This window comes from Haemaphysalis longicornis, unplaced genomic scaffold (assembly GCF_048455015.1).
Source record: "Haemaphysalis longicornis isolate Haplotype H1 unplaced genomic scaffold, Haemaphysalis longicornis Haplotype H1 scaffold_3, whole genome shotgun sequence".
NCBI lineage: Eukaryota > Metazoa > Arthropoda > Arachnida > Ixodida > Ixodidae > Haemaphysalis > Haemaphysalis longicornis.
In genome coordinates this window covers 54187700-54208522 of record NW_027526335.1, presented here as the reverse complement: position 1 = coordinate 54208522, position 20823 = coordinate 54187700, and the positions used below count along the sequence as shown (strand labels likewise).

The 20823-nt window shown below is 46.9% G+C and overlaps 1 long non-coding RNA gene across 4 annotated transcripts in view; it reads left to right on the top strand.

Moving 5' to 3' along the window:
• The window catches only part of LOC144173253 (uncharacterized), a 383277-nt gene that overhangs the window by 10759 nt on the left and 351695 nt on the right, over window positions 1-20823 (top strand). Inside the window, exon 2 of one of the 4 annotated variants that reach the window (XR_013323204.1) lies at window positions 17115-17428. The exons of the other annotated variants lie outside the window; for them this stretch is intronic. This is a non-coding gene — a long non-coding RNA (uncharacterized LOC144173253). Of the gene's footprint in view, window positions 1-17114; window positions 17429-20823 lie in introns of those variants that run through there. 4 annotated transcript variants of the gene reach the window in all.

The following is a 20823-nucleotide window of genomic DNA, read 5'->3' as shown; positions in this document are numbered from 1 at the left end:
TGACTTTAAACATACAAATAAGCCGACAGCACCGGCGGACAGAATGGGCGGCAAAAGGAATTTCTTTGTTGGGGTTAAAACGTAGTAGTGCCTATTTAGCGAACCCCTTGCATTTTTTTTTCAAGCCTTGGTGTAATTCTATGGGATAGCGGGCCGACTGAGGCGAATTTGGACCCGACGCCGACGCACAAATCACATATTTGATTTCCGGTTGTGTCGTTCGCATATTCTATGCAATTAAAACAAATAAAAAACCGTGCTTCTCCATGACGCTCGATGACGGATAAAACATCAAAAACTCCTAGTGGCTCATTCAGGTCTTTAAGCCTTCACTACAGCATGCCTTATTCTTCGCAAGTAACGTTTCCGCTTTTAGCCATATGTTTAATTTTTTTGAAATTTAAACCGGCAGATACCATTATACGACAAAACAAAAAAAATAATTGAGGACGAGAACGTACACGCTGGGAATTATGTTGTAGTATTTTAGCCAAAGTGCAACGACTTCCCGTCGGTAAGCTGCTTATCAAAGATGAGCAATATAAGGGTGGGCTATGCTTAAAACCCTTTTCGCGTTCATCCCTGGCATCGTCGTTGCGCAAGGTATGCTTTACCGTTTTAAGTTTGAAAGTTTGACGTTTGGGCGCTCGTGCGTGAGTGTGTGTGGAAATTGATTTCTATGCGCATAGTTCTTTTCTGTTAGTCTAGACAGGTTTTTATATTGAAAATAAGCTTCAGTAGGAAGACTAGGATTCAAGTACCAATAAAGCAAGTAAAACGTGGTTAGGCCTACAAACACAGTCAGAAAAGTGAGAACATTTTTTTCCCTACGAAAACCAAACTTGACAGACCAATGGTCACTGTAAAGATGAGTAGTATAGTTTGTGAATCATTTGTGCTAGTTTAACATAACGCAAATTTTAAGCGGGGACATAAATGCGGCAACACGCGGAACACGCAGTTTCATCGTACGAGTACGCAACACGGGTCAGAAGCGCATGGGTATCTCGTAGGAACGTAAACCGGAACACAAAATTCTTATGACCTCATCAGAAATTAGCTCGATTGGTAATCCTGCGGTCGAACGTGAGTCGCCTGTATAGCTTGCCGATTAAGACAACGTAAGGGGTGGCATACTGCCGCTGATTCACAAAATTCTTATGACCTCATCAGAAATTAGCTCGATTGGTAATCCTGCGGTCGAACGTGAGTCGCCTGTATAGCTTGCCGATTAAGACAACGTAAGGGGTGGCATACTGCCGCTGATTGCTTTGCATGGCCCTGCCAAGTTGGTCGGCACTTCAGTTCGGCAATGAACGGCAAGCACTGCTCGTTTCACTCTTATCCGAGTGGAGCCGTTCGAGACGATGCAAATGAACCCTGTACCCGCGACGCTTCTATGCCGCCACACCCGATGGACCTGCAAGGCGATGCAAGGCGAGATCAGCGTTAGGGCAACTCACTGAAACGAAACAAACGATTCTTCGGGTAGTGGTATGGGCGGACCGCGGGGAATGTGGGATGGGAGAGCAGATGCCTTAAGTAAGGTTACAGTAGTATTTTGTTCGGGCTAAGGAAGAGAGCACGGGTAAACAAGGCATATTTTGATGAGCCCCGGCAGGGTTTTTTTGGGAGGGGATCTCTCGAAGCGTTTTGTCGAAGCACGTTTCAGCCCACGAGGAGCGTAGCATTAGAAAAAAAAACACTTGTGCCGTAAGTTTGTACGAACACGAGGTGTATCTACGCGCACATAAGTTTCTTACTAACTAGGAGGGCTGATTGTATTGTGGAAATGAAGCAATGCGCCCGTTAGAGGCGAAACATGAGAGCACAAACAACTGTAGCTGCGTTCCGTTCCAACTTGTACAAGGTTTTAACTTGCCGGCCGGGTGTCTTTCCCACACGAAATCGGAACTCACGATGGAGGAGGATCGCGCAACTCTGTTCCTTTCGGGTAGCTTATCGACAGGAACTTTGCTCCCGGCTGCACCCATACGCCATGATCGGCGGCAAACCCTGGCTTTGCGACATGTCAGCTTCCCCATTGTACACGATAGGGCCACGAGGAAGAGTTGATCAGGTTCACATCTGTGGGAGGGCGACAGAACCCGAAATCTGTGACGTCATGCGCGCCCCCTCACGGGGTCATGCCTCACCCGAGCGTTCCGGTGACGAGGACCACGCGTGGAGTATAGCATACGGTCTTTGCGTATTTTGGACGTGGTACTTCACGGCGAGGTACTCACCACCTGTTCCCTTTTACGGGCTGGGGTCGACTTTTGTCCCACGTGGTGCTAGAATCTCATGCTTAGAATCACACACCTAGACCAAGAACGATGTAGTAAAGGTCGTTGCGGCCGCGAAGATGAAAGAAATCGGCGCCAGTCGTGGACTTAAACCGTCGTGCTGGTCGTGAAGGTTACGTACAGCTTCGCTACCGCCAAGACTTACGCGTTAGTGAGAGCTTCGTTCACTTTTTTTTCAGAAACCTACGAAGCGTTGTTACGAAGTTGCTATCCAACCAACGAGTTGTTACATTCGGGAAAACGAACCGGGCTCTGTCGCCTCCGTCATGCGTGTGGGTGCATCATGGTGAGCGGCCAGCAAAGGTTACCGCCTTGGAGATGTCGACAAGAAGCTGAAGGCAAACGTAACTGCTTTACTGCATGGCGAGAGATGAGCCGAAGCAATAAAGCTACAATACCCTTCCGGGCAAGGTTACAGTAGAGCACTCCAACAGAGCTACAAGGTACATTCCCTGCTCCAAAACGAAATAATTTTGCGCTTGGAGACATCCTGTATTCATGCTCGATGCGCTAACGGTAAAACAGTTCTTCTAGTGCTTTCTGCACACGGCCGTAACATAGTACAGACCCACACAACGAACTTTCCAGAGTTTGTGAGGGGCCGGCAGCAGCGGAGCTCGTTGAATCTGAGAGAATGGGGAGAGGAGATCTCGGCTGTGGTGCCCGCGTCCTTTGAGAAAAGTTGCTACACGATCTATTTGCAGCCACCAAAACTTGAGTCACCGACACCGAGGCGCCCTCGCGCCGACCGTTCTCCGGCAAGCTGTAACTTGTCCGAGGCAGCTTTCTTGGACATCGGGCCACTCCGCAACTTACCGGACGCGCGGACATGGTAGGGGCGCGCTGAATCCTAACAGTTTAGACACAACAAATGTGCCACATATCTCCATTGATGCATTTTATAACACTGGTATACTTCTTTCTCTATTGCACTGTTACCGTATTAAAAAACCTATGTTTGTCAGTTTTTATACATAGTAACAATACGTGGTTCTCGCGCATATCTTTACCTTTAAAAACATGCAATAGCGGCAGGTTTCTCCTGTGTAAACGAAAGAGCTTCCTTCGAAAGGTGAGGCGGCGGATGGGACGCACGGCTTAGTAAGTTTCTTAGTAAGTATACTAGAGAGGAAACTGCGCCTGGTAATCCATGTCGTCGTGGGGGTTTATGGGAAGATTCTCCTTTTTAGCTTTAGCTAGGCATGATAATTGGAATCTTAAGCGGTTTTGGGGCTTTGCTTTCTTCGCTATGCATTAACACGTTTACGAGCTACCAGGAAGCCGAAATCCTTCCTGTTCTGTGATAGCCGTGTTCGGTGAAACAGCAGGCAGTGCGTGATCACACCTGACGTTGCTCATGCCGCAGGCGAAGGACGTATCACTGAGCGGGTAACATGCCGCCGCGAAATTTGTAGACGGCAAAAAAATAAACAAAAGGTACTTCGACGAAGACAAGATACGACACATATGGGCGCCTGAAAATGTCCCATCTTGTCACGTTTACTCTTCTCTTGTGAAACTGTAGCTGACGGTCGGTGCACCGGTTCACCATGAAGGTGACGTTTTCATAGTCACGCTCAAAAAACTTTTCAAACTCTTCAAACAACGGATTATTTAAAATAATGCTAGACTTAATAAATTAGGAGTCTCTAATGAGTTTCCTCCCCAAATATTGACAATGTTCCTAACTGCCACCTTGGCCGGCAAAATAGCAGGAACAAACGTTCCGGCAAAAATACGCTTTATTTTCCTTTTTCTTAGTTTTAAAACAGTCTGTTTTATTTTTTCCTTACATAATTGCAAACTATTTTCGCGTTTTTGTGGAACTTTGTTTAGATTTGCGGTCACTGAAACGTTTCAATCCAAGCCAATAGTGAAATTCAGGCGAGCGCATGATGTAACGGTGGTCCATGACGACACAGAAGGCCTTGATGTGAGCCGCATAGACATTAGCGCCAGATTCCTCTCTAGTGTATATTGTAAGAAACTCTATGGGCTATGGCGTCATCCCTAGCTCTCACTGTCTTTCCCTCACTCTTGTTCCATGTGTCGCCTCCAAACGGCGCCATCCCGTCCCCCAGCCGCCGAATGCAGACCAAAGCTGCCTCCCCGTCTCCACGTATGGGCGTACGTTGGTCGGCAGGAGGATGGGCTCTCGCTCCGCTTCTCCATTCGGGCCAAGGTTCGATACCTGGCGGTGCCAGTAGTTTGTTCGTGTAGCCTGGGTATAGCCAGTAGTCGCCTGGGCTGTTTGTTTGTGTAGCTAGTAGTAGCCTGGGAGTTTTCGCAGACGCGGGCACGAAAATTTCCCTGGCTGGTTAGAGGCATACGGTTGCACAGTAACAACATGCTCACTCACCACAGCAGTTGAAAATTTTCACCTACGACAAGTGGCTCGCTTGCATTGCTCGCATGTGGCACTATCGCGGCGGAGAGGTCTCTCTGAAGCCGAATCGCGCAAAAAAAAAGACTTAGCATCGCTACAGTCATTGGGTCACCGCTTCATGAAGCCACAACGACGACGATCCACACCACAATCTTTCACCGCACTATCATCCCCTTTCAGGCATTTGTAAACTGACTTTCTGCAAGTAGTTCTGCTCTGGCAGGTGGCGACGAACGGCAGCAGTGTGTGCCGATTCATGCGTGGTTCTGTCTACTTTCAAGGCAGGTGGTTGCTGCGGTCACGAGAGTAGCGTTTCTGCGTGTGCGTGCAGAGGACGCTCTGTGCTTGTCAGGGTTATTCATATTTCGTAAATGACGCGCTATATCAACAAGCTCAGCTAAGCTCGTGTGACGGATGGCGACTATTGACCTTCGTCCTTACAAAGATACGCCGTGCCGGAGTGTCGCTCTTGTGGACGCCATCCAAGCCGTTGAAGCCACCTGAGGCTTCCCCCAGACCCAGAATCCTGATTAACTGCACCATTGTATGGAACCAGCCAAGAGCGGCGCCTTAGTCTTCAGCGCTAGCTGCGCCATAGAGGCTGCGTCAGAGGAAAAAAAAGCTACCTTAAAGCTTTGTTGAATGGTGGAAAAACTACACATGTAAACAAAAAAAACGCTTGTCTACCGATAGCCGGATTAAAATTCCGACATATGTAGGGCCCCTAGATGGCCATCGGATGCGTTCATTGCTGCTACTGAATGAAAGCCCGAACACAGCCGCTACACCTCCGTAATGACGTAATTCAAGCGCTGGAAGAATGCCAAAACCGGGAAAGAGAAAAAAGTCTTTTGTGAGAGTGTTTGATTTATCTGATGGGCTTCAGCAGTTTTTTGGCTGTGGTTCTTTGTGCCCCCTTAATTAAAATACTGAGTGTGTTTGTTGAAAACGTTCTGAAAGCCTTTAGAATATAAAAAAAAGGTCAAGAAAGTGTTGCAAGGTCCCATTCAAGTGGCCCAAGAATTATTTTTAGGAAAAGAGGGAAAGGGAAGTGGAAGGAGGGATTGTGCTATCTATCACGAAGCGTCACCTCAGGGCTACCGTGAGGGTGCGGCTGTCACTTTTAGCACTGTGCAGGCTCCCCTGCATCCCATCTTCCCTGTTCTCTTTCTGCTTTATTGCCCTTTCCTTCTATCCACATGGTGCCCGTTGTCTCACTCCGGGCATGTGCATGAACTGAAATAGAGATGGTCACTTCTGAAAAAACCCCGGGTGTCTACTTTGACCAACATAGGTCAAGGAATCCGTACACACATTTTCCAACAAGCCGGCTTTCCCAGGTTGCAGGACAAGCTTAGTTACCTAGGTATTTCTCTCGTCAATTGAAACTGCGTATTTATAACTGTCTTTTTGCCAGCTTACTAGCCATTGCAGTCTTGATTCGGGTACGACCACTGGGACAAAATTTGTCGGTTATCTCGCCTCCAAAAAGGAATAATTCCTTTCGTTTGTAAAGCCGTGTAAAATTCCGCTAGTTCACTCCTGCTCAGTAATTTCTTTGTTCTCCGAGTACAGCACTACTCTACCAGCCGCGTCGCGATTATTTGCCCCAAGGAAGTAACAAATAAACAAAGTTTCGGTGTTAGCTTATAAAACCTGAAAGAACTATTTCCAGCTATATCATCCTATACTATATCATCCTTGCATGTCCCGCACTCGCGCCCCAATTCTGCCATGCAAATGCTCTCGTACAAGCTTCAAAAAATTTCTAAGCACCCTTTCATTCAATGGGAGTGATGTACATTGTGTTCAGTTGATTGCGTAATAAACCACCTAGCCTTACACAACTAACCAGCCTTTTTGCCTCATACTTCATGCACTTGAATGTTGTGCCTCCACATGGAAAAATTGGCTGTTCTTTTTCTTCTTTTCCATTGGAGTCATCGTTGTTCGCATTGGATGCCTGTATAGCATTTGTGCGTATGGCACTTTTAACGTATACATACGAATGTGAAGTGAATTACTCTCTGTTCAGGACCCCTGCTGCATTTGCCCCCTTCCACTCCATCCCGCACCTCATTCTACCATTTCCCCTTTTGGTAGGCAGGATATGCTGCAAAATTATTTTTATCAACTATAATCTGCACCTTCTGTTGTATAGAGGTGGATGCTTATTTTTTACTCCTCATGGCTTTTTGTTTGTGAATGTGGGCTGGTGTGTCCAACTTAAATTGATTGCAGTTCCCGTCAGGTTGCCTGATTGCGACTTCTTCTCTATTGTCCTCGATAAGCTTGCTTGTGGAACTAAACATTCATTCAATTATGTGGCACCTGGCGAGCCGTATCCCACAACACCAACGCGCTCAGCACCTGCGCAGGCACAGAAGATGCTGACATCATCTGTCCTTTTTCTTCTTCGCTGCACTAACGTTTTTTTTCTCCTATCAGCACTCCCCAAACACTATAATTTCTCCTGTATCGGCGGATACGTTTTGTGGGCCCACCTTCTATAAGCCACACCCTATCGCCCCCTTGATACGCCATGTGCACACCAATTTTGAGTTTCCTTGGCTGCCCGCATCCTGTGGCAGCCAAGGCGAATTCTTGGTGCCTAAATCTTGAAGGGTCACTATAACTCCTTCAACAGAGCCATGTTGCCTACAGAAGTATCAATTCTCCAAAGGACCAGCCAGAAGGCCAGTCACGAACTAATCATCATTAATGTTAATGAAATTAAGGATTAGAGCAGAAGTGGAATGATATGCGATAGGAGTACCCATACCGTCCTTGGCTATGACAATACCTCGGCAACGTTGGCACGACCCACTCAAACTCAATAACAAATTTATTACAGAATCACACTCACTCAAACTGAGACGCATTTTTGAGCAACACATCTTCGCTCACTCCCTTAAACTCACACTCACACCGAACGCACAATTCACAGCTCGCTCGGGCGCAGAACTCACTCTGGTTAAGAACTCAAAAGAAACTCAGAGACGAATGGACTCAGAACCCAAATGGACTGAAAACTCAAATTGAACTCAGAACTCACCCTGGCGCAAAATTTAAAATGGACTCGGAACTCAACCTGGCGCAAAGCTCAAAATGAACTCGGAACTCGCCCCGGCGCGAAACTCAAATTGGCTCCGAACTCCCTCGGGCTCAGAACTCAAAATGACTCAGAACTGAAAATGAACTCAAAACCCAAAACGAACTAACAACTCCAATGGACTCACAATTAAAAATTAATTTAGAAATCAAAAAGCACTCAGATCTTTATCCGGCTCAGAACTCAAAATGAACTCACTCTGGCTCCACCCTACGCAAACTCACTCAAGACTACTCGGGCTCAAACTCACGATGCTACACTTGCCTCTCACTCACTCAAACTGAAACTAGCTTGTGATTTTTCACCCAAATGAGTTTCAGTGAGTAGACACAAACGCGAGTCCACCAAACTCAGGTTATGACACCGTAAGCTATATGAGATGGTATACACGCTGCCTTCTTCATGAAAACCAATTATTTACGTTAAGTTGGATTATCGATGCGTGTGTGACGAGTTGTTTGTTAACCTGCTGGAGGCCGGTACTGAATGACTCCAATCACAACTTTTCACCCCTGTCAACACACAATTACGTGTGGCCTACCCTTCCCAAGAAAACTAGCTAAATATTCGCGTCTATCCTTCCCTTCCTTTCGCACTTCCTCTTTCTTTTCTTTTTTTTTTCTCGTACCTTCCGTTCTAAAAAATCCGCCCTCGCCCCGGAAGTAACTAGCTGTATATAGACAATTTCCAGTGTTGAACAAGTTATTACTGAGAAACGATAAATCCAGTCCGAAACGCCGACCCACACGTTTCTAAAATCGCTGCCGTAGTTTCGTTTTTCCTTAGTTTCCTTTGTATCACAGACCATGTTTTCACCACCTTACACCACCACCGTATCTTGTTGGCATGTCAAGCTAACAAAAACCTCTCTTGTGCCTGTCCTCGCCGGCGTTCTCTGCAGGGCGGTTTGTTTGTGCTCCTTTCTTACACGTGTTTACGCTCATACGTTTCGTTCGGCGAGAGAAAAAGAAAACAAAAATGGACGTTGCGTGTTTAGCCAGGTCGACTTTACGACTCTTCCAGCACCGCTGCTTCCTCTTCCGCCGTGTCTCTGTCGTCCCGAACAACCAGCCGGCACTCCACGGACGTAGCAGTTTTCGGTTTACGCCACAGTTTACGATCTCTTCTGAACGCAGCCCACGACTACAGCAGCGAACACGGAAAGTGGGAGTCAAGGTGGCACGGCGAGCACAACCCTCACCCCCTATATTTCTGGCTAGCTTGTTTACAAGGATGATTTGCAGCGGGTGTATAGGCAAACCGCCACGATGTCGGCCTTCCTTCTTTCGGCCGTAGTTTTCATGTGGAGTGATCGTGTTTACCTGCGCCTTCTCATTACTTAGATTCATTTGCATTATCGCTAACAGCTTAGACTTTAAGCCACGTTTCCCGTACTTGGCGGTGGTTCATCGATCATTTGCGCGTTTAGGGGCACCGGATGAATGGTGCTGTGAAAATCTTTGCAGGGTGCGGCTACTTTTAGGTAGAGGGAACTTCTTTGTGGCAGGCACTACGGGCAAAATATTGTGCTAGAAATGTTATGGTGACGATTTGATGCAGAATCGCTCTAAATTAGCAAGCAAGCCTAATGTTTGGTTCGCTCTAAAGCGAACTGCTATTGACCTCACTGATGCCAATACGGCCTGCAGGAAAGCCAACTTTCTTACACGATAATGATGAGTGATTGTTCACGAAGTGATAAAAAGCAAAGCTTCCCGTGGCCGGAATCGAAGCTGGGTCCCCGGCGTTATGAATCCGGCGTCTATCCGGTTGCTCCATTTCGGCATGGTCGAAGCGGCTTAGAAAACTCCCTCGACAACCAAGGAACCCCCCTAAAGAAGAATGGCGTTTTTCTGCGTGCTGTAAGGCTGTTAGCCACAAGACGTTAGGCATAACGGTATATCTTGAGGTTTAGGACGTTAGGCCTAACGGTACATTTCGGGCTTTAACACCTCAAACGACACTCACAAAAAAATTGCTCACTCTACGCCAAGCTGCAGGTACCGATTCGCTCCGTACACCACAAACCCAAACGTTACGCCTACGGCGCGTCCATGCAAGAATTGCTGTGGGTATTCTATAAAAGTGGTGCGTACCTACTCGCTGTGTGGGATTGGCCAACCAAAGAATACATCACGAGGAAGCTTCGCCTTCAACCCTCGTCGTCGTTAGACGGAGGGGTGCGTGATTTTTTGTTATTATGCGGTTACACGATGGCTGAGTCCAACTTATCATGACTGTTCTTTGTCCATAGCACGGGTGGAACACATGAGCGGGGAAGGACGCGTCCACGCACGCGTCTCCGCCCTGAGAACCTATTTGGCTGCCGGATGACCTGCCACACCGGCCGCTCCCCCGCCCATACAACCTCCTATATATTGTAGCGTAAGCTATACTGGCCGAGGTTGAGCAGTTTCGCGTGGGCCGTGAAGGGCCGTTCTGCGCAAGCACGAGGAGCATTGAATGAATTTGGATCAGATCGGATCGGATTGGCTTCAATTGGATTAGATTGGCTTGGATTGGATTTGATTAAATTGGATTGTGTTGGATTGACATCCAATCCAATTGGAGTACGGGTGTGTAGAGAATTGGGTCTGCACATTCGCCGGTCTGCGGATTCCAGAGGAGTGACGTCATAGCCGCGGGAGACGCACTGGCACCGGCGCGTGCCTACCTGTGCGCCTCCGTTGCCCAGTAGCTAAGTCTGACGCTGCAGGAGCCGCTTGATAGCCCCTTCGCGTGGATCCTGGAGAGCCGTGCTGCGCATGCGCGAGGATCAGTGTCTGGACTGCACTGGATTGGATTGAACTGAATTGAATGAATTGGACTGGAATGGCTTGAATTGGATTCGGTTGGAAATTGTTTTAGCAGCAGTAAGCATAATCAGCTAATCCTAGACAACCAGGAAGCCTAAGAATAACCAGCTGAACCTTAGCTCACGCTACGTATATCCTGGCATAGCCGAACTAAGCCACTGCTAATTTTTTTAACTCGCCGCCTCGGAAACTTAATTGCTCGGTCGGACATGTGTCGCCGAATTCATATTCGGCACCAGTCTCTACTTATAAAACGTTGTACACTACAGCCCTCCATTTACTTTTCCTACTCATCGGGCAGGTAACACTGTACTTGGCTTTTGAGTACGGCTACACGCTTACGAGTACGCGCACAAATTTCTTGTGGTTGATCCACCTAGTGCTTGCGCACTAATCTGATAAAATGTGACACTGGCAGGCCCTAGCAATGATTAAATGTTTTCACACTATGCGGGAAAAGCTCGAACAAGGTACGAAATTATCTGTTCTCAACACCCATCTAGGTGAAACGCCACATAATCGAGTAATAGGCGTTCACTTGGGCACCCCGCCAGGTGATTACGTGAGCGCCTAATTATCACTCCATTATGCGACGTTTTGAGAATAATTGCGAAAAGTTCATTTTTTTTACTTTTTCTAAATACTCTCAAAACTGTTCCTCTACTGTCATCCCTGAATCATTTTAATGCGTAGCATTTCTTGCAGAGTACCCCTACAGCCAGAAGCATGAAACGCACTGCATTTCCACAATAATACGGATTTCGCGAATGTCACAACTGTAATCGTCATAATAGCGTAACTAGACGTAATTGTTTGCGCTGAAGTTTGAAAAACTACAAATGAGAAAAATATAAAAATTTACAGGAAATGACGAACCGTATAACGTTTTGCATCGCCACAATAATGCACATTTCGCGGATGCTCCACCTGAAATCGTTATGATAGCGTAAATAGGGATAATTATTGGGGCATGATTTAGAAAACCCCCAAACATTGGCTCTAAAGAACTCACAGTGAAGACAAGTGGCATCAGAATGCTACGCAGTTATAGACAGTTCTCTGAATTTCTGGATACTTTTTCCAACCTGAAAATTTCCCCCGGTAACGAATGGAAAGAGATAAGGGGATAAGGAAATTGCTTGTGGTAATTCTAGAATAGCTTCGATTTTGAATCAGTTATACCTGATGAGCAAGACGGGTTACTCAGTGTTGGCATGAAACGCTAACAATGAACTTGTGCTGCCTGAAAATTTGTTTTGGTGATATACCCTCGGCCGTGGTTATACGAGTTCATGTATTGCTACTGCAGTTGAGTTACGCGGACGGCTAGTGTAGGAAGGAGTAAAAAATAAAATGAAGCATTCCACAATGAAGGGGGGGGGGGGGTGAGCAGCGAAGCTGGAGTACAGATTATACGCCTCTTCCTTATGACGACGATAGAAGAGAAGGGAAACTGAAACTTGAGAGCGACCACTTGTCTCGACGACGGTACCGCTGCAACGGGGAGGCGCAGAAACTGTGTATACTTGGAACGCGAAAAACCGAGGCCATTGAGAATGTGTACGGCCGATGCCATTTGCATAGTGGCAGACCCTCGAGAAACCTTCCCCATTTACGCGAAATTCTAACCATTTCGAAAAGGGTGGCTACTGATATCTAAGATTCTCAAAATTCGTACCCAAATGATGAGCCGCATAAGCCTAACGTTCAAATCTGGTTTTGAACGCCGTGTGACTTTGGTGGTGACCGCGTGCTCACAGCACACATACAGGGCATTCGTTTATTAACCCGTCACGCTCTTACGCCTAGTACTTTGTGGACTGGCAGAGATTAGCGAGCTTTTATTCGCCCTCCTGAAAATTGCACAGAACCCTAGCTAAATGAAATTTCGATTTTGAAGGTAATGCATACTGCCGGTCGAGCACCTGGATTGCTACCCTTCACTGTGGGGCAGACACAGGGAGCTCTAGAGAGGAAAACAAACATGCAGTGCCATTCCACTGTGTGAATGTGCATTGCCAGCGGAATTCGTCTACTAACAGTATTACTTATATGTGTTTTGCATGAATACATAAATATTTTACTCTATATGATGTCTCGTATTGTATCACTAATACTTTTGATAACTTTCATCGGTCGTACTGAGGTCCCCTGGAGAGCACAAACGATCACACACCGCCGAAGCGACGCCGAATCGTTCGGCCACAAACTCTCCCTTGAACCACGCCGTGCACCGCGAAGCGTCTAGTATCATTCTAGTCGGGCCGACGCCTTTTGTTTTCGGCCTCGCATTACTCGGGGTCCCAACGATCATGGCGCTTTATTTTCCCATCCGCAGGCCAATCATCGTCAGGGGTCTCCTTCCGTCGCGTGTGCAGGGAGTTAGCCAATTTTGGGTTTATAAGTAGATTCACTGTACAATACAGAACGTTGAAAAGCCCGCTCACCAATACCAAGTTTACACCAATCCCCATAAAGTCTGCTTCACGTTTATTTCAAAATGCACTGCTGAAAAAACATATTATAAAGTGCTATACGCGGCATCCTATGTAGAAATATGAAGCTCCGGAGGCGATCAGTTGTCCGCAGGGAGAGGGGGCGTTGCAGGGCGAGAGAAAAACACGTGCACTCATGCACGATACGTGCAGGGAACACCGGTCCGCGAGCTGAGATAAGGAGTGGATTTTCTCTTTCTACGAACGCAAAAAAAAAAAAAAAAACGGGGGCAGTTGGCTCATAAATGCATAAAATCAAATTTCAGTTACAATTGGTAGTAAAACTTCGGTCAGTCCCAGGGCACTGACAGGGGTATGTCAAGCAGCTTGTGCTAAGGATGTCGGATCATCTGTTGGTTGCTCGGACAGTACCTTTAGCCTACAGACGTTGCTATTTCTTTGGCGTCAATAATGGGTTCGTTGGTTTCAATCATCCCTTTCCCTTTCTTTTGAACTCGGGAAAACGATACCTTTTTTTATTTTGAGGTTAAGTTTTTTTTTGCGTTGGAAGAAAAGTTGTTCGTGACCCGTATATCATTCCTAGCATCAATCGCAAAGTGCCCAAGTCTTTGATCCAGCCATTTGGTTTTCGGCACAACAAAAAGAAAATTGGAGGGTGTCGCAGAGCAAAGCATATGAGCTTGCTGGTATGCTGAAATAGAATATTTCGAGAACTTTGGGGAAAGCTCGGTATTGGTAATTTTTGTTGCTTTTCTATGCAATAGAAAAGGAAGGTAACGAAAGTGAGATAGCTTGTTGCTGGGCACACTCTTTTTGGGTTTAATTTCGGAATTTACCATAATAAAAGATCAAAGGTGACTTCTCTGTGATGAAAGCGGTGAAGAAACCTCGCTAACAACGGGGGATTGGGAAACACAGGGGGCTTCGGTGGGTTTGCCAAAGCCCAAGCCCTCCTGCAGCTTCTGACATTCATAACTACGTCCCACTGATTTTCCACGTGTTGAACGAGTGAACCGTTATACATACCGACCATAAAGGAATCATTCGTTACGAACTGTGGGTTTGTCTCGGCTGCAGAACTGCGCGTGGGACGTTCTTGGCCTCAGCCCTTGACTGAAAGGCAATATCGGAGGGCTTCTTTCTTTTTTTTGTGGCAGCAGCTGCGTAAGCACTTTTTTCGTATTTGATCTTTTGGTTTCGATAATCCCACATTACAAAGGTACTATTTACTCGTATCACATGTTGCTTGTTTACTTGATCTAATCTATTGTTTGTTGTTACTCATCGAAGGTCCCGTTGCAGTTTGTAACTTTGGGACCATCGTCTGTATAATACTATTACTTTACCGCTTTTTTTGGAATGACTAAAAAACCGAAACTGAAAGGTGCGACGAAGTGACGACGCGGCGCCTTGGTATTCGAAAAAATCAAAACTGTGGGGTCTTCTCCGTTTCTCGGGACTTCTCAGCACCTATAATATCGGACACAGAACCGCCGTTAAGTAAGCATATACTGGAGTCATTGATGCAAATGCATGCATGCCTATGCTATAAAACACATTCTAACGCGACAGCAAAATATGACTCAAGAACACAGAAAGTACCCCAGGAGTTATAATGTCAAGCATCGTATAGGCACGCCGAGAGAAACCGGATAGGCAGGCAGTACTCTGCTGCCCTTCAACAAGGCTTTCCTGATTGCAATTGACGGTGCGCAACAAGCCACATTTCCGATCGCGCGTCGTTTTCTTGAATTTAAAAGCGCCGGATTCGGTCACTGCTGTCGACTACGAGCGGCAACGCAACAAGCACCAACATATCGCCAAGCGCTGCCCTTTGAAAACTATTTCACCCGGCCTAACACGCCACCAGGGCGGTGATTAATTAGATCAGATAAGGTGGCTGGGCCGTGCGAGCCCACCTACGGAACACAACTCATTTCTTCCCGTCAGCGCTTCTACGCGGCGCAGTGATGGAGTTCGGCCACCCGCTTCCGTGCTCTGTTTAATTCTCCGCGGAGCTGTACATGCAGACATCGTCTGTGACTGGTGACTAATCAATTCTGTAAAATATATGGCCGGATACATGGCCTGTTATCTCCAAATCCTACTTAAATACACAGTTGGGGGCAGAACTAGGTCTAAACGATGGCATACGATTACAATAAGGAAGAATTTTATGTTGAATAGTATGTGACAGAAACATGAAAGGACGCCAGGCAGATTTTTGCGGGCATTCTTGTTTGCACTAGTGCTGTCTCCACCACTCCGTGAGCCTCCCGTACGCATGCTGTGTAAATTTCTACGGCCCGTTTTACCTCGTCTGTGCTCGTAAATATGAGAGCACATCCGAGCAGGGCAAAGTGTTTTCAACTCGACATCGCCTTCTATTGTCTCGACCGCTTCGTGCCCTCACTATTGTTGCGGGCCTTTGTTCGGTTCAGCCATACGTGTCCGCTCCGTAGCGAATGCAGTACCGGAGCAGTTTCAGCCATAGTTGGATGTGTAGATCTTGATCCTCTAGTACTAACATTCAAAAGGTCCGTCTTTCGTCGGCGTCGCGTAGAAGTAGCGTGGCATGAAGGAGTAGATTTGAGGTTGAACCTCCTGCAGGCACGTGAATGTGTGCATTGTTGCCTTGGAGAACAAGAGAGAAAAGGAATGTGTAGAGGGTGAGCACAAATAGTGGAGAATAGAAGAGGGGGGGGGGGGACGTTGCAGTGCCGGAGACAGCAAGAGACAGAGAAAAACGGAGGCAGGAGAGACAGGCGTACGCACCGTATCAGATACGGCGCTTTGCTTCCGCGCGGCTGCTTCCGGGCCCAGGCAAGCGTGCGGATTGCGTGGGCGGAAGATGGCAGCCGAACACACCAGAGGTGGCCAGAATTGATGACTCCGCTCCGCGGCCGCCGCCTTGGGCTCTGTAACGTTTCTCGGCCAAATGCTGCCACTGCAGCCACCGCGTTTTGCAACCGCGGCTTATCGCTGCTTTCTGTTCCTTCCGGGGCTGAGATGAACAAGCGGTTTCCCGCTTTGGATGCTGTCGCCTTCGCAGCTCGATGCATGCGCGCTGTCTCGCCGTTTCTCGGTAACTGTTGGTCGACGGGTTAGCGCTCAACCGATTGGCCTAGCTCAAACACTTTGGCATTTCTTATGCTGCCCGGTAGTGGTATAGATGCGATATAATTCTTGCTTTTGCCGCGCAAATTTTTAAACAACGTGGGCTTCACTCTTTCAGGACGACGTATTAATTGGATACCTCGGATACCACGGGTACAGTTTGTTTCAATTTAACGAGGAGAGAGTTCTTGATCCAAACGACCTAAAGGGAACTTCTAAAATATGTTGGCAGCAGCTATATAAGTAGGTGAGCTTCAGGTACCGAGCTTAACTCTAAGCTCTCAAAGTGACAATTCAAATAACGAGTACGTTTGTTTGTTCTTGGAATTCGAGAAATAATATGCTGCCGCCCGTGGTGAACACCTCGTTGTTCTTGTGGCTGAACTTTCAGAGGAACCTTCATAGCAGCTATCAGGCTCTCCATAGAGTCTAAAATGTCATGATAAAATTGCAGCCTTAATTCAGTGAAGTCACTACTCCCCAATAAAGAGTCAATTATAAGTAGGAATGTCTACCTTGCTAAGGCTTTTGTGCGCCTGCTGTTGGTCTATACAGAGCGCATGGTCTTGGGACGCCTTGAATGTACCCTAAGGCGGTCGCCCGAAGCACCTGACGTCAGGCAGGATGATAATTCTTCAATGCTCTCAGTTATTAGGGAGCGTAAAATGATACTTTTTCTGTGTTAAGGACGGACGTAGACCTGCTTTTCGTGGCGCTGCTAGGTTGTGCTTGTATGCACTAGTAAAGTAGTTGTTCGCGCGCGTTTGCGGCACATTTATTTGAAAAAAGAAATACTTCACATGCCCACGCGTTCGCGTTTAGTTGCACCGAATCAGGAAGTGGCACAACGTTTCCATTGTAAGAGCTCTGAAAATAGTCCTTTCACTCAGGAATATCTAATTATACTCACTGACTTCCAAGCTGCCCCCGCAACTTCCTGAACGGACGGCTGGCCCAACAAGTGGAGCAACGGCGAGATCTGCACATTCCCTAGTTCAACAGACACGAATCTTTCCAAGGAAACCAGGCGGCATACGGCGCCATCCACGTGGATTCACACCGCAAATGTCTGAAGAGAGAGTAGACTTTCAAGCTCAAGACACCTTCTAGCTCCCCGCCTTTCAACAATACGCCGACAAACTCGCCCGCTAGTGGAACGGAACCTACAATATCCAGCAACACACCGGCTTCTATGCAGTGCTCCCGCTACAATTTTTCGACGCCAATAAACTAATTCTTCCCATGACAATACCCCGCTCTCCGCCATGCATCCCACGCTCTACCCCACTTCTTGATAGTCGTTATGAAACCTTGTGAGGGAATGTCAACTAACCCCATCCCATACTAACCCCATCCCCAACCCCATCTGAGTGCCCAACCTACGTAAGAGCAGTGGGTGGCACAGCTGTAGCAGTTCACGGGTTTTTACTTTTGTTTAACGGCTTGAAGTCATTCGGCGAATCGTATGAGTTTAAAGGTTTTGTCACTTTGCATAATAGATGACGCCCTCCCCACTCTAAGGGAATTAAATGCTTTACTCTGCGGCAGCAATTAGCCCAAAGGGCTCGGTTCTGTGAAAGGGCACCGAGGGTGGGAAAAGATGGCTCAAATATGGGTTACATTTTGTTCAAAGATGGTTAAAAGATGGTTCAAAGGAAGTTTCTTCGTGGCGAGGCGGATAACGCGCACTGAGGGGCCACAAGAACATTTTTTTACATTTGCGATTTCCGAAGACACTCTAAAATGTTAATCTGTCGCCAGGGAGCTACCGCTCTTATATGCGCCTATTTTTTTTAAATGTGGGTGAAGCTAGCCAGTACTTCTAAGGTACTTCTAAGGTACTTGTTTTCTGCCAAAGAACTTACTAGGCTAATTAATTAGGACTAGTAGTCCGCGCGGTCACGTCATCTTCACCCGATCTCCCTGTCAACGGCCATTCAAGCTTTTTCATTGAATCAGTATTTAACCCCGTGGTTGTCCTAATTTGTATTTGCCTTCAGACCCAACGAACCTCAAGAAATACCGACCCATCAGCCTGCTCTCAGTTGTTTAAACAATGTTTACCAAAGTTATAGTTAGCCGCATACTTTACAGCCTGGATTCCCATTAGCCCATAGAGCAGGCTGGGTTTAGGAGAAGGTACTCAACCATGGATCACATCCATGTCATCAACCAAGTGACGCAAAAACCCACAAATTACACAAAAAACCTTTACACGGCATTTACAGACTACGAGAAAGCGTTCTATTACGTACTCACCGCATCCGTTTGAGAAGCACTAAAAGACCACGAAATAGAGGAATCCTACATAACACTTTTGAAGACATATTTAAGGAAAGCACGGGCAAGGTAACCCTCCACAAACTAAGCGATAAATTTCCGATCCGAAAGGGGGTAAGACAGGAGGTACCATCCCTCCAAAACTATTTAGAGCATATCTGGATGGGGTATTTAGAAAGCTTGAGTGGGACAACGTTGGATTAAGGAGAAACAGGGAATACTTGAGCCGTTTGAAGTTTGCGGACGACATAGTCTTACTGAGTAAGACTGCAGAACACGTGCAAACAATGCTTGAGGAACTATAATAAGAAAGCTCACCCATGGAGCTAAAAAGAACTATGAACAATTCTAAAGCAATGAGAATTAGCACGCCAAGGACGTCTTCTTCAGCTTAGGAAATGAAATGCTAGAAGAAGCAACAGAATACAGTGAAAACCCGTTCATACGTTTTTCACCGAACCGGGAAACAAAAAGTAACAAGCAGGAAAACGCAGCAGCGAGGAAACCTTCGAAAATGAACAAGATCAGTGTAGCTTTGACTTGCAACCCTGTATTTCTGCAACTGTGGCTTTCTAACCTTAAAAAAACTCGAGAATGTAGTATTGCTACTGTTTTCAATCGCTGGAAAACACCAAGCGTGGCATTGAAAGGTTCCTAGCGATGTGGGACCTTTTCCGCGCTGGCTGGTTGTCGACTGCGTTTATTACGTCAAGCTTTCCGTGAAGGGAAAGCGCCTTCCGTTTTCGCGACGCCATCAAGGCACGACAAAGTTCGCGGTTGCAAGTTCAACGGTGTTCACAAAGCTTGAGGCGCACGATAACGACTAGAGCACGTGCTATTCTTGCGATGCTGCTTTTATGGCAAAAACGCACTTCCGGCACTCCGAAGTGAAACTTCCCTTGTAAGCGCAGTGATGATGGTGATAGAATAGGGTAACATAGAGCCATCTAGGGGTGACGAATCGCATCCGCGTGCGGTTGCATGCAGTCAGCTCTGTAGCCAAGCCTGCCCAATTCTCGTGAAACGTCAAAATGGCGCTCCGCGCATCTTGCATGGGCGGGTTCGAAGTGTGAGGTTGCGACGAATGATCTGGGAACGTGCTATGAGCCATGAGGTAACAGTAAGTATTTTAATTCATGGGAGTCTACGTGAGCTGCGCCTGGACAAGACAAAAATAATCTAGCAGCCGGGAAAACGCCGCACTGAGGAACGTAAGAGCGGGGTTCTACTGGATAACTGCCTCAGACAGATGCTTAGGGCTGACCCCAACCACGAGTGAGAAATCGGCGCAGAATAGATGTGGGCTGGGGAGCACTCGGCAAGCACTCCCAAATAATGAAAAGTAAGGTACCTCTGTCACTCAAAAGAAAAATCTGCAACCACTGCATACTGCCCGTGATGACATGCGGAGCTGAATGTTTGCCCCTTACCAAACAACTACAAATTAAACTTAGGTCGGCTCAACGGGCCATGGAACAAATAATGTTAGGAATAACACTTAGGCACAAGAAACGAGCTAACTGGAGCAGTCAACAAACTAGAGTGGACTATATCGTAGTTAAAACAAAGAAAAAGAAGTGGACTTGGGCAGGCCATGTCGTGAGAGAAACCCACCACCGATGTACAATTACAGCAACAGAGTGGACACCAAGAGACCGGTTTAGAAGAAGGGGAAGGCCAATAACAAGCTGTAGGGATGAAATACAGAAATTGGGGGGGAAAATATGAACTCGAGTAGCGCAGGAAAGGAGCGGTTGGAGGTCAAAGGGATAGGGCTTCATCCTGCAGTGAACCTTCCGGGCACATGATGATGATGATGATGATGATCATGACGATGATAATCCTTGAATACAAAAAGCATGCCGGGCGCAATTTTCACCAAAGGTAACAGACACATAGCTTTTGACACTTAGTAAATTTAATATTTAATGAGTTATGAACGAAATAACAAAATTCTGAGTCAAAGAATATACTCGGGCAGGGCAGGATACGAGCGGGTGGAGGTCAGTGGGAGAGGCCATAGTGTTTCTTAGTAATTGTACTAGAGAGGAAACTGCACCTGAGAATCCATGCCGTCGAGGGGGGGGGGGGTTATGGGAAGACCCCCCCTTTTGGCTTTGGCTTGGCATGACAATTGGATTCTTAAGCGGTTTTTTGGGATTTGCTTTCTGCACTATGCATTAACACATCTAAGTGATATGAGGAAGCCGAAATACTCGCTGTTCTGTTGTAGCCGTGTTCGGTGAAAAGCCAGGCATTATGTGATCGTACCTGACGTTGGTCAGGGCGCAGTAGAAGGACGCATGCGGAACGAGTAATATGCCGTCGTGAACGTTGTAACTGACGAAAA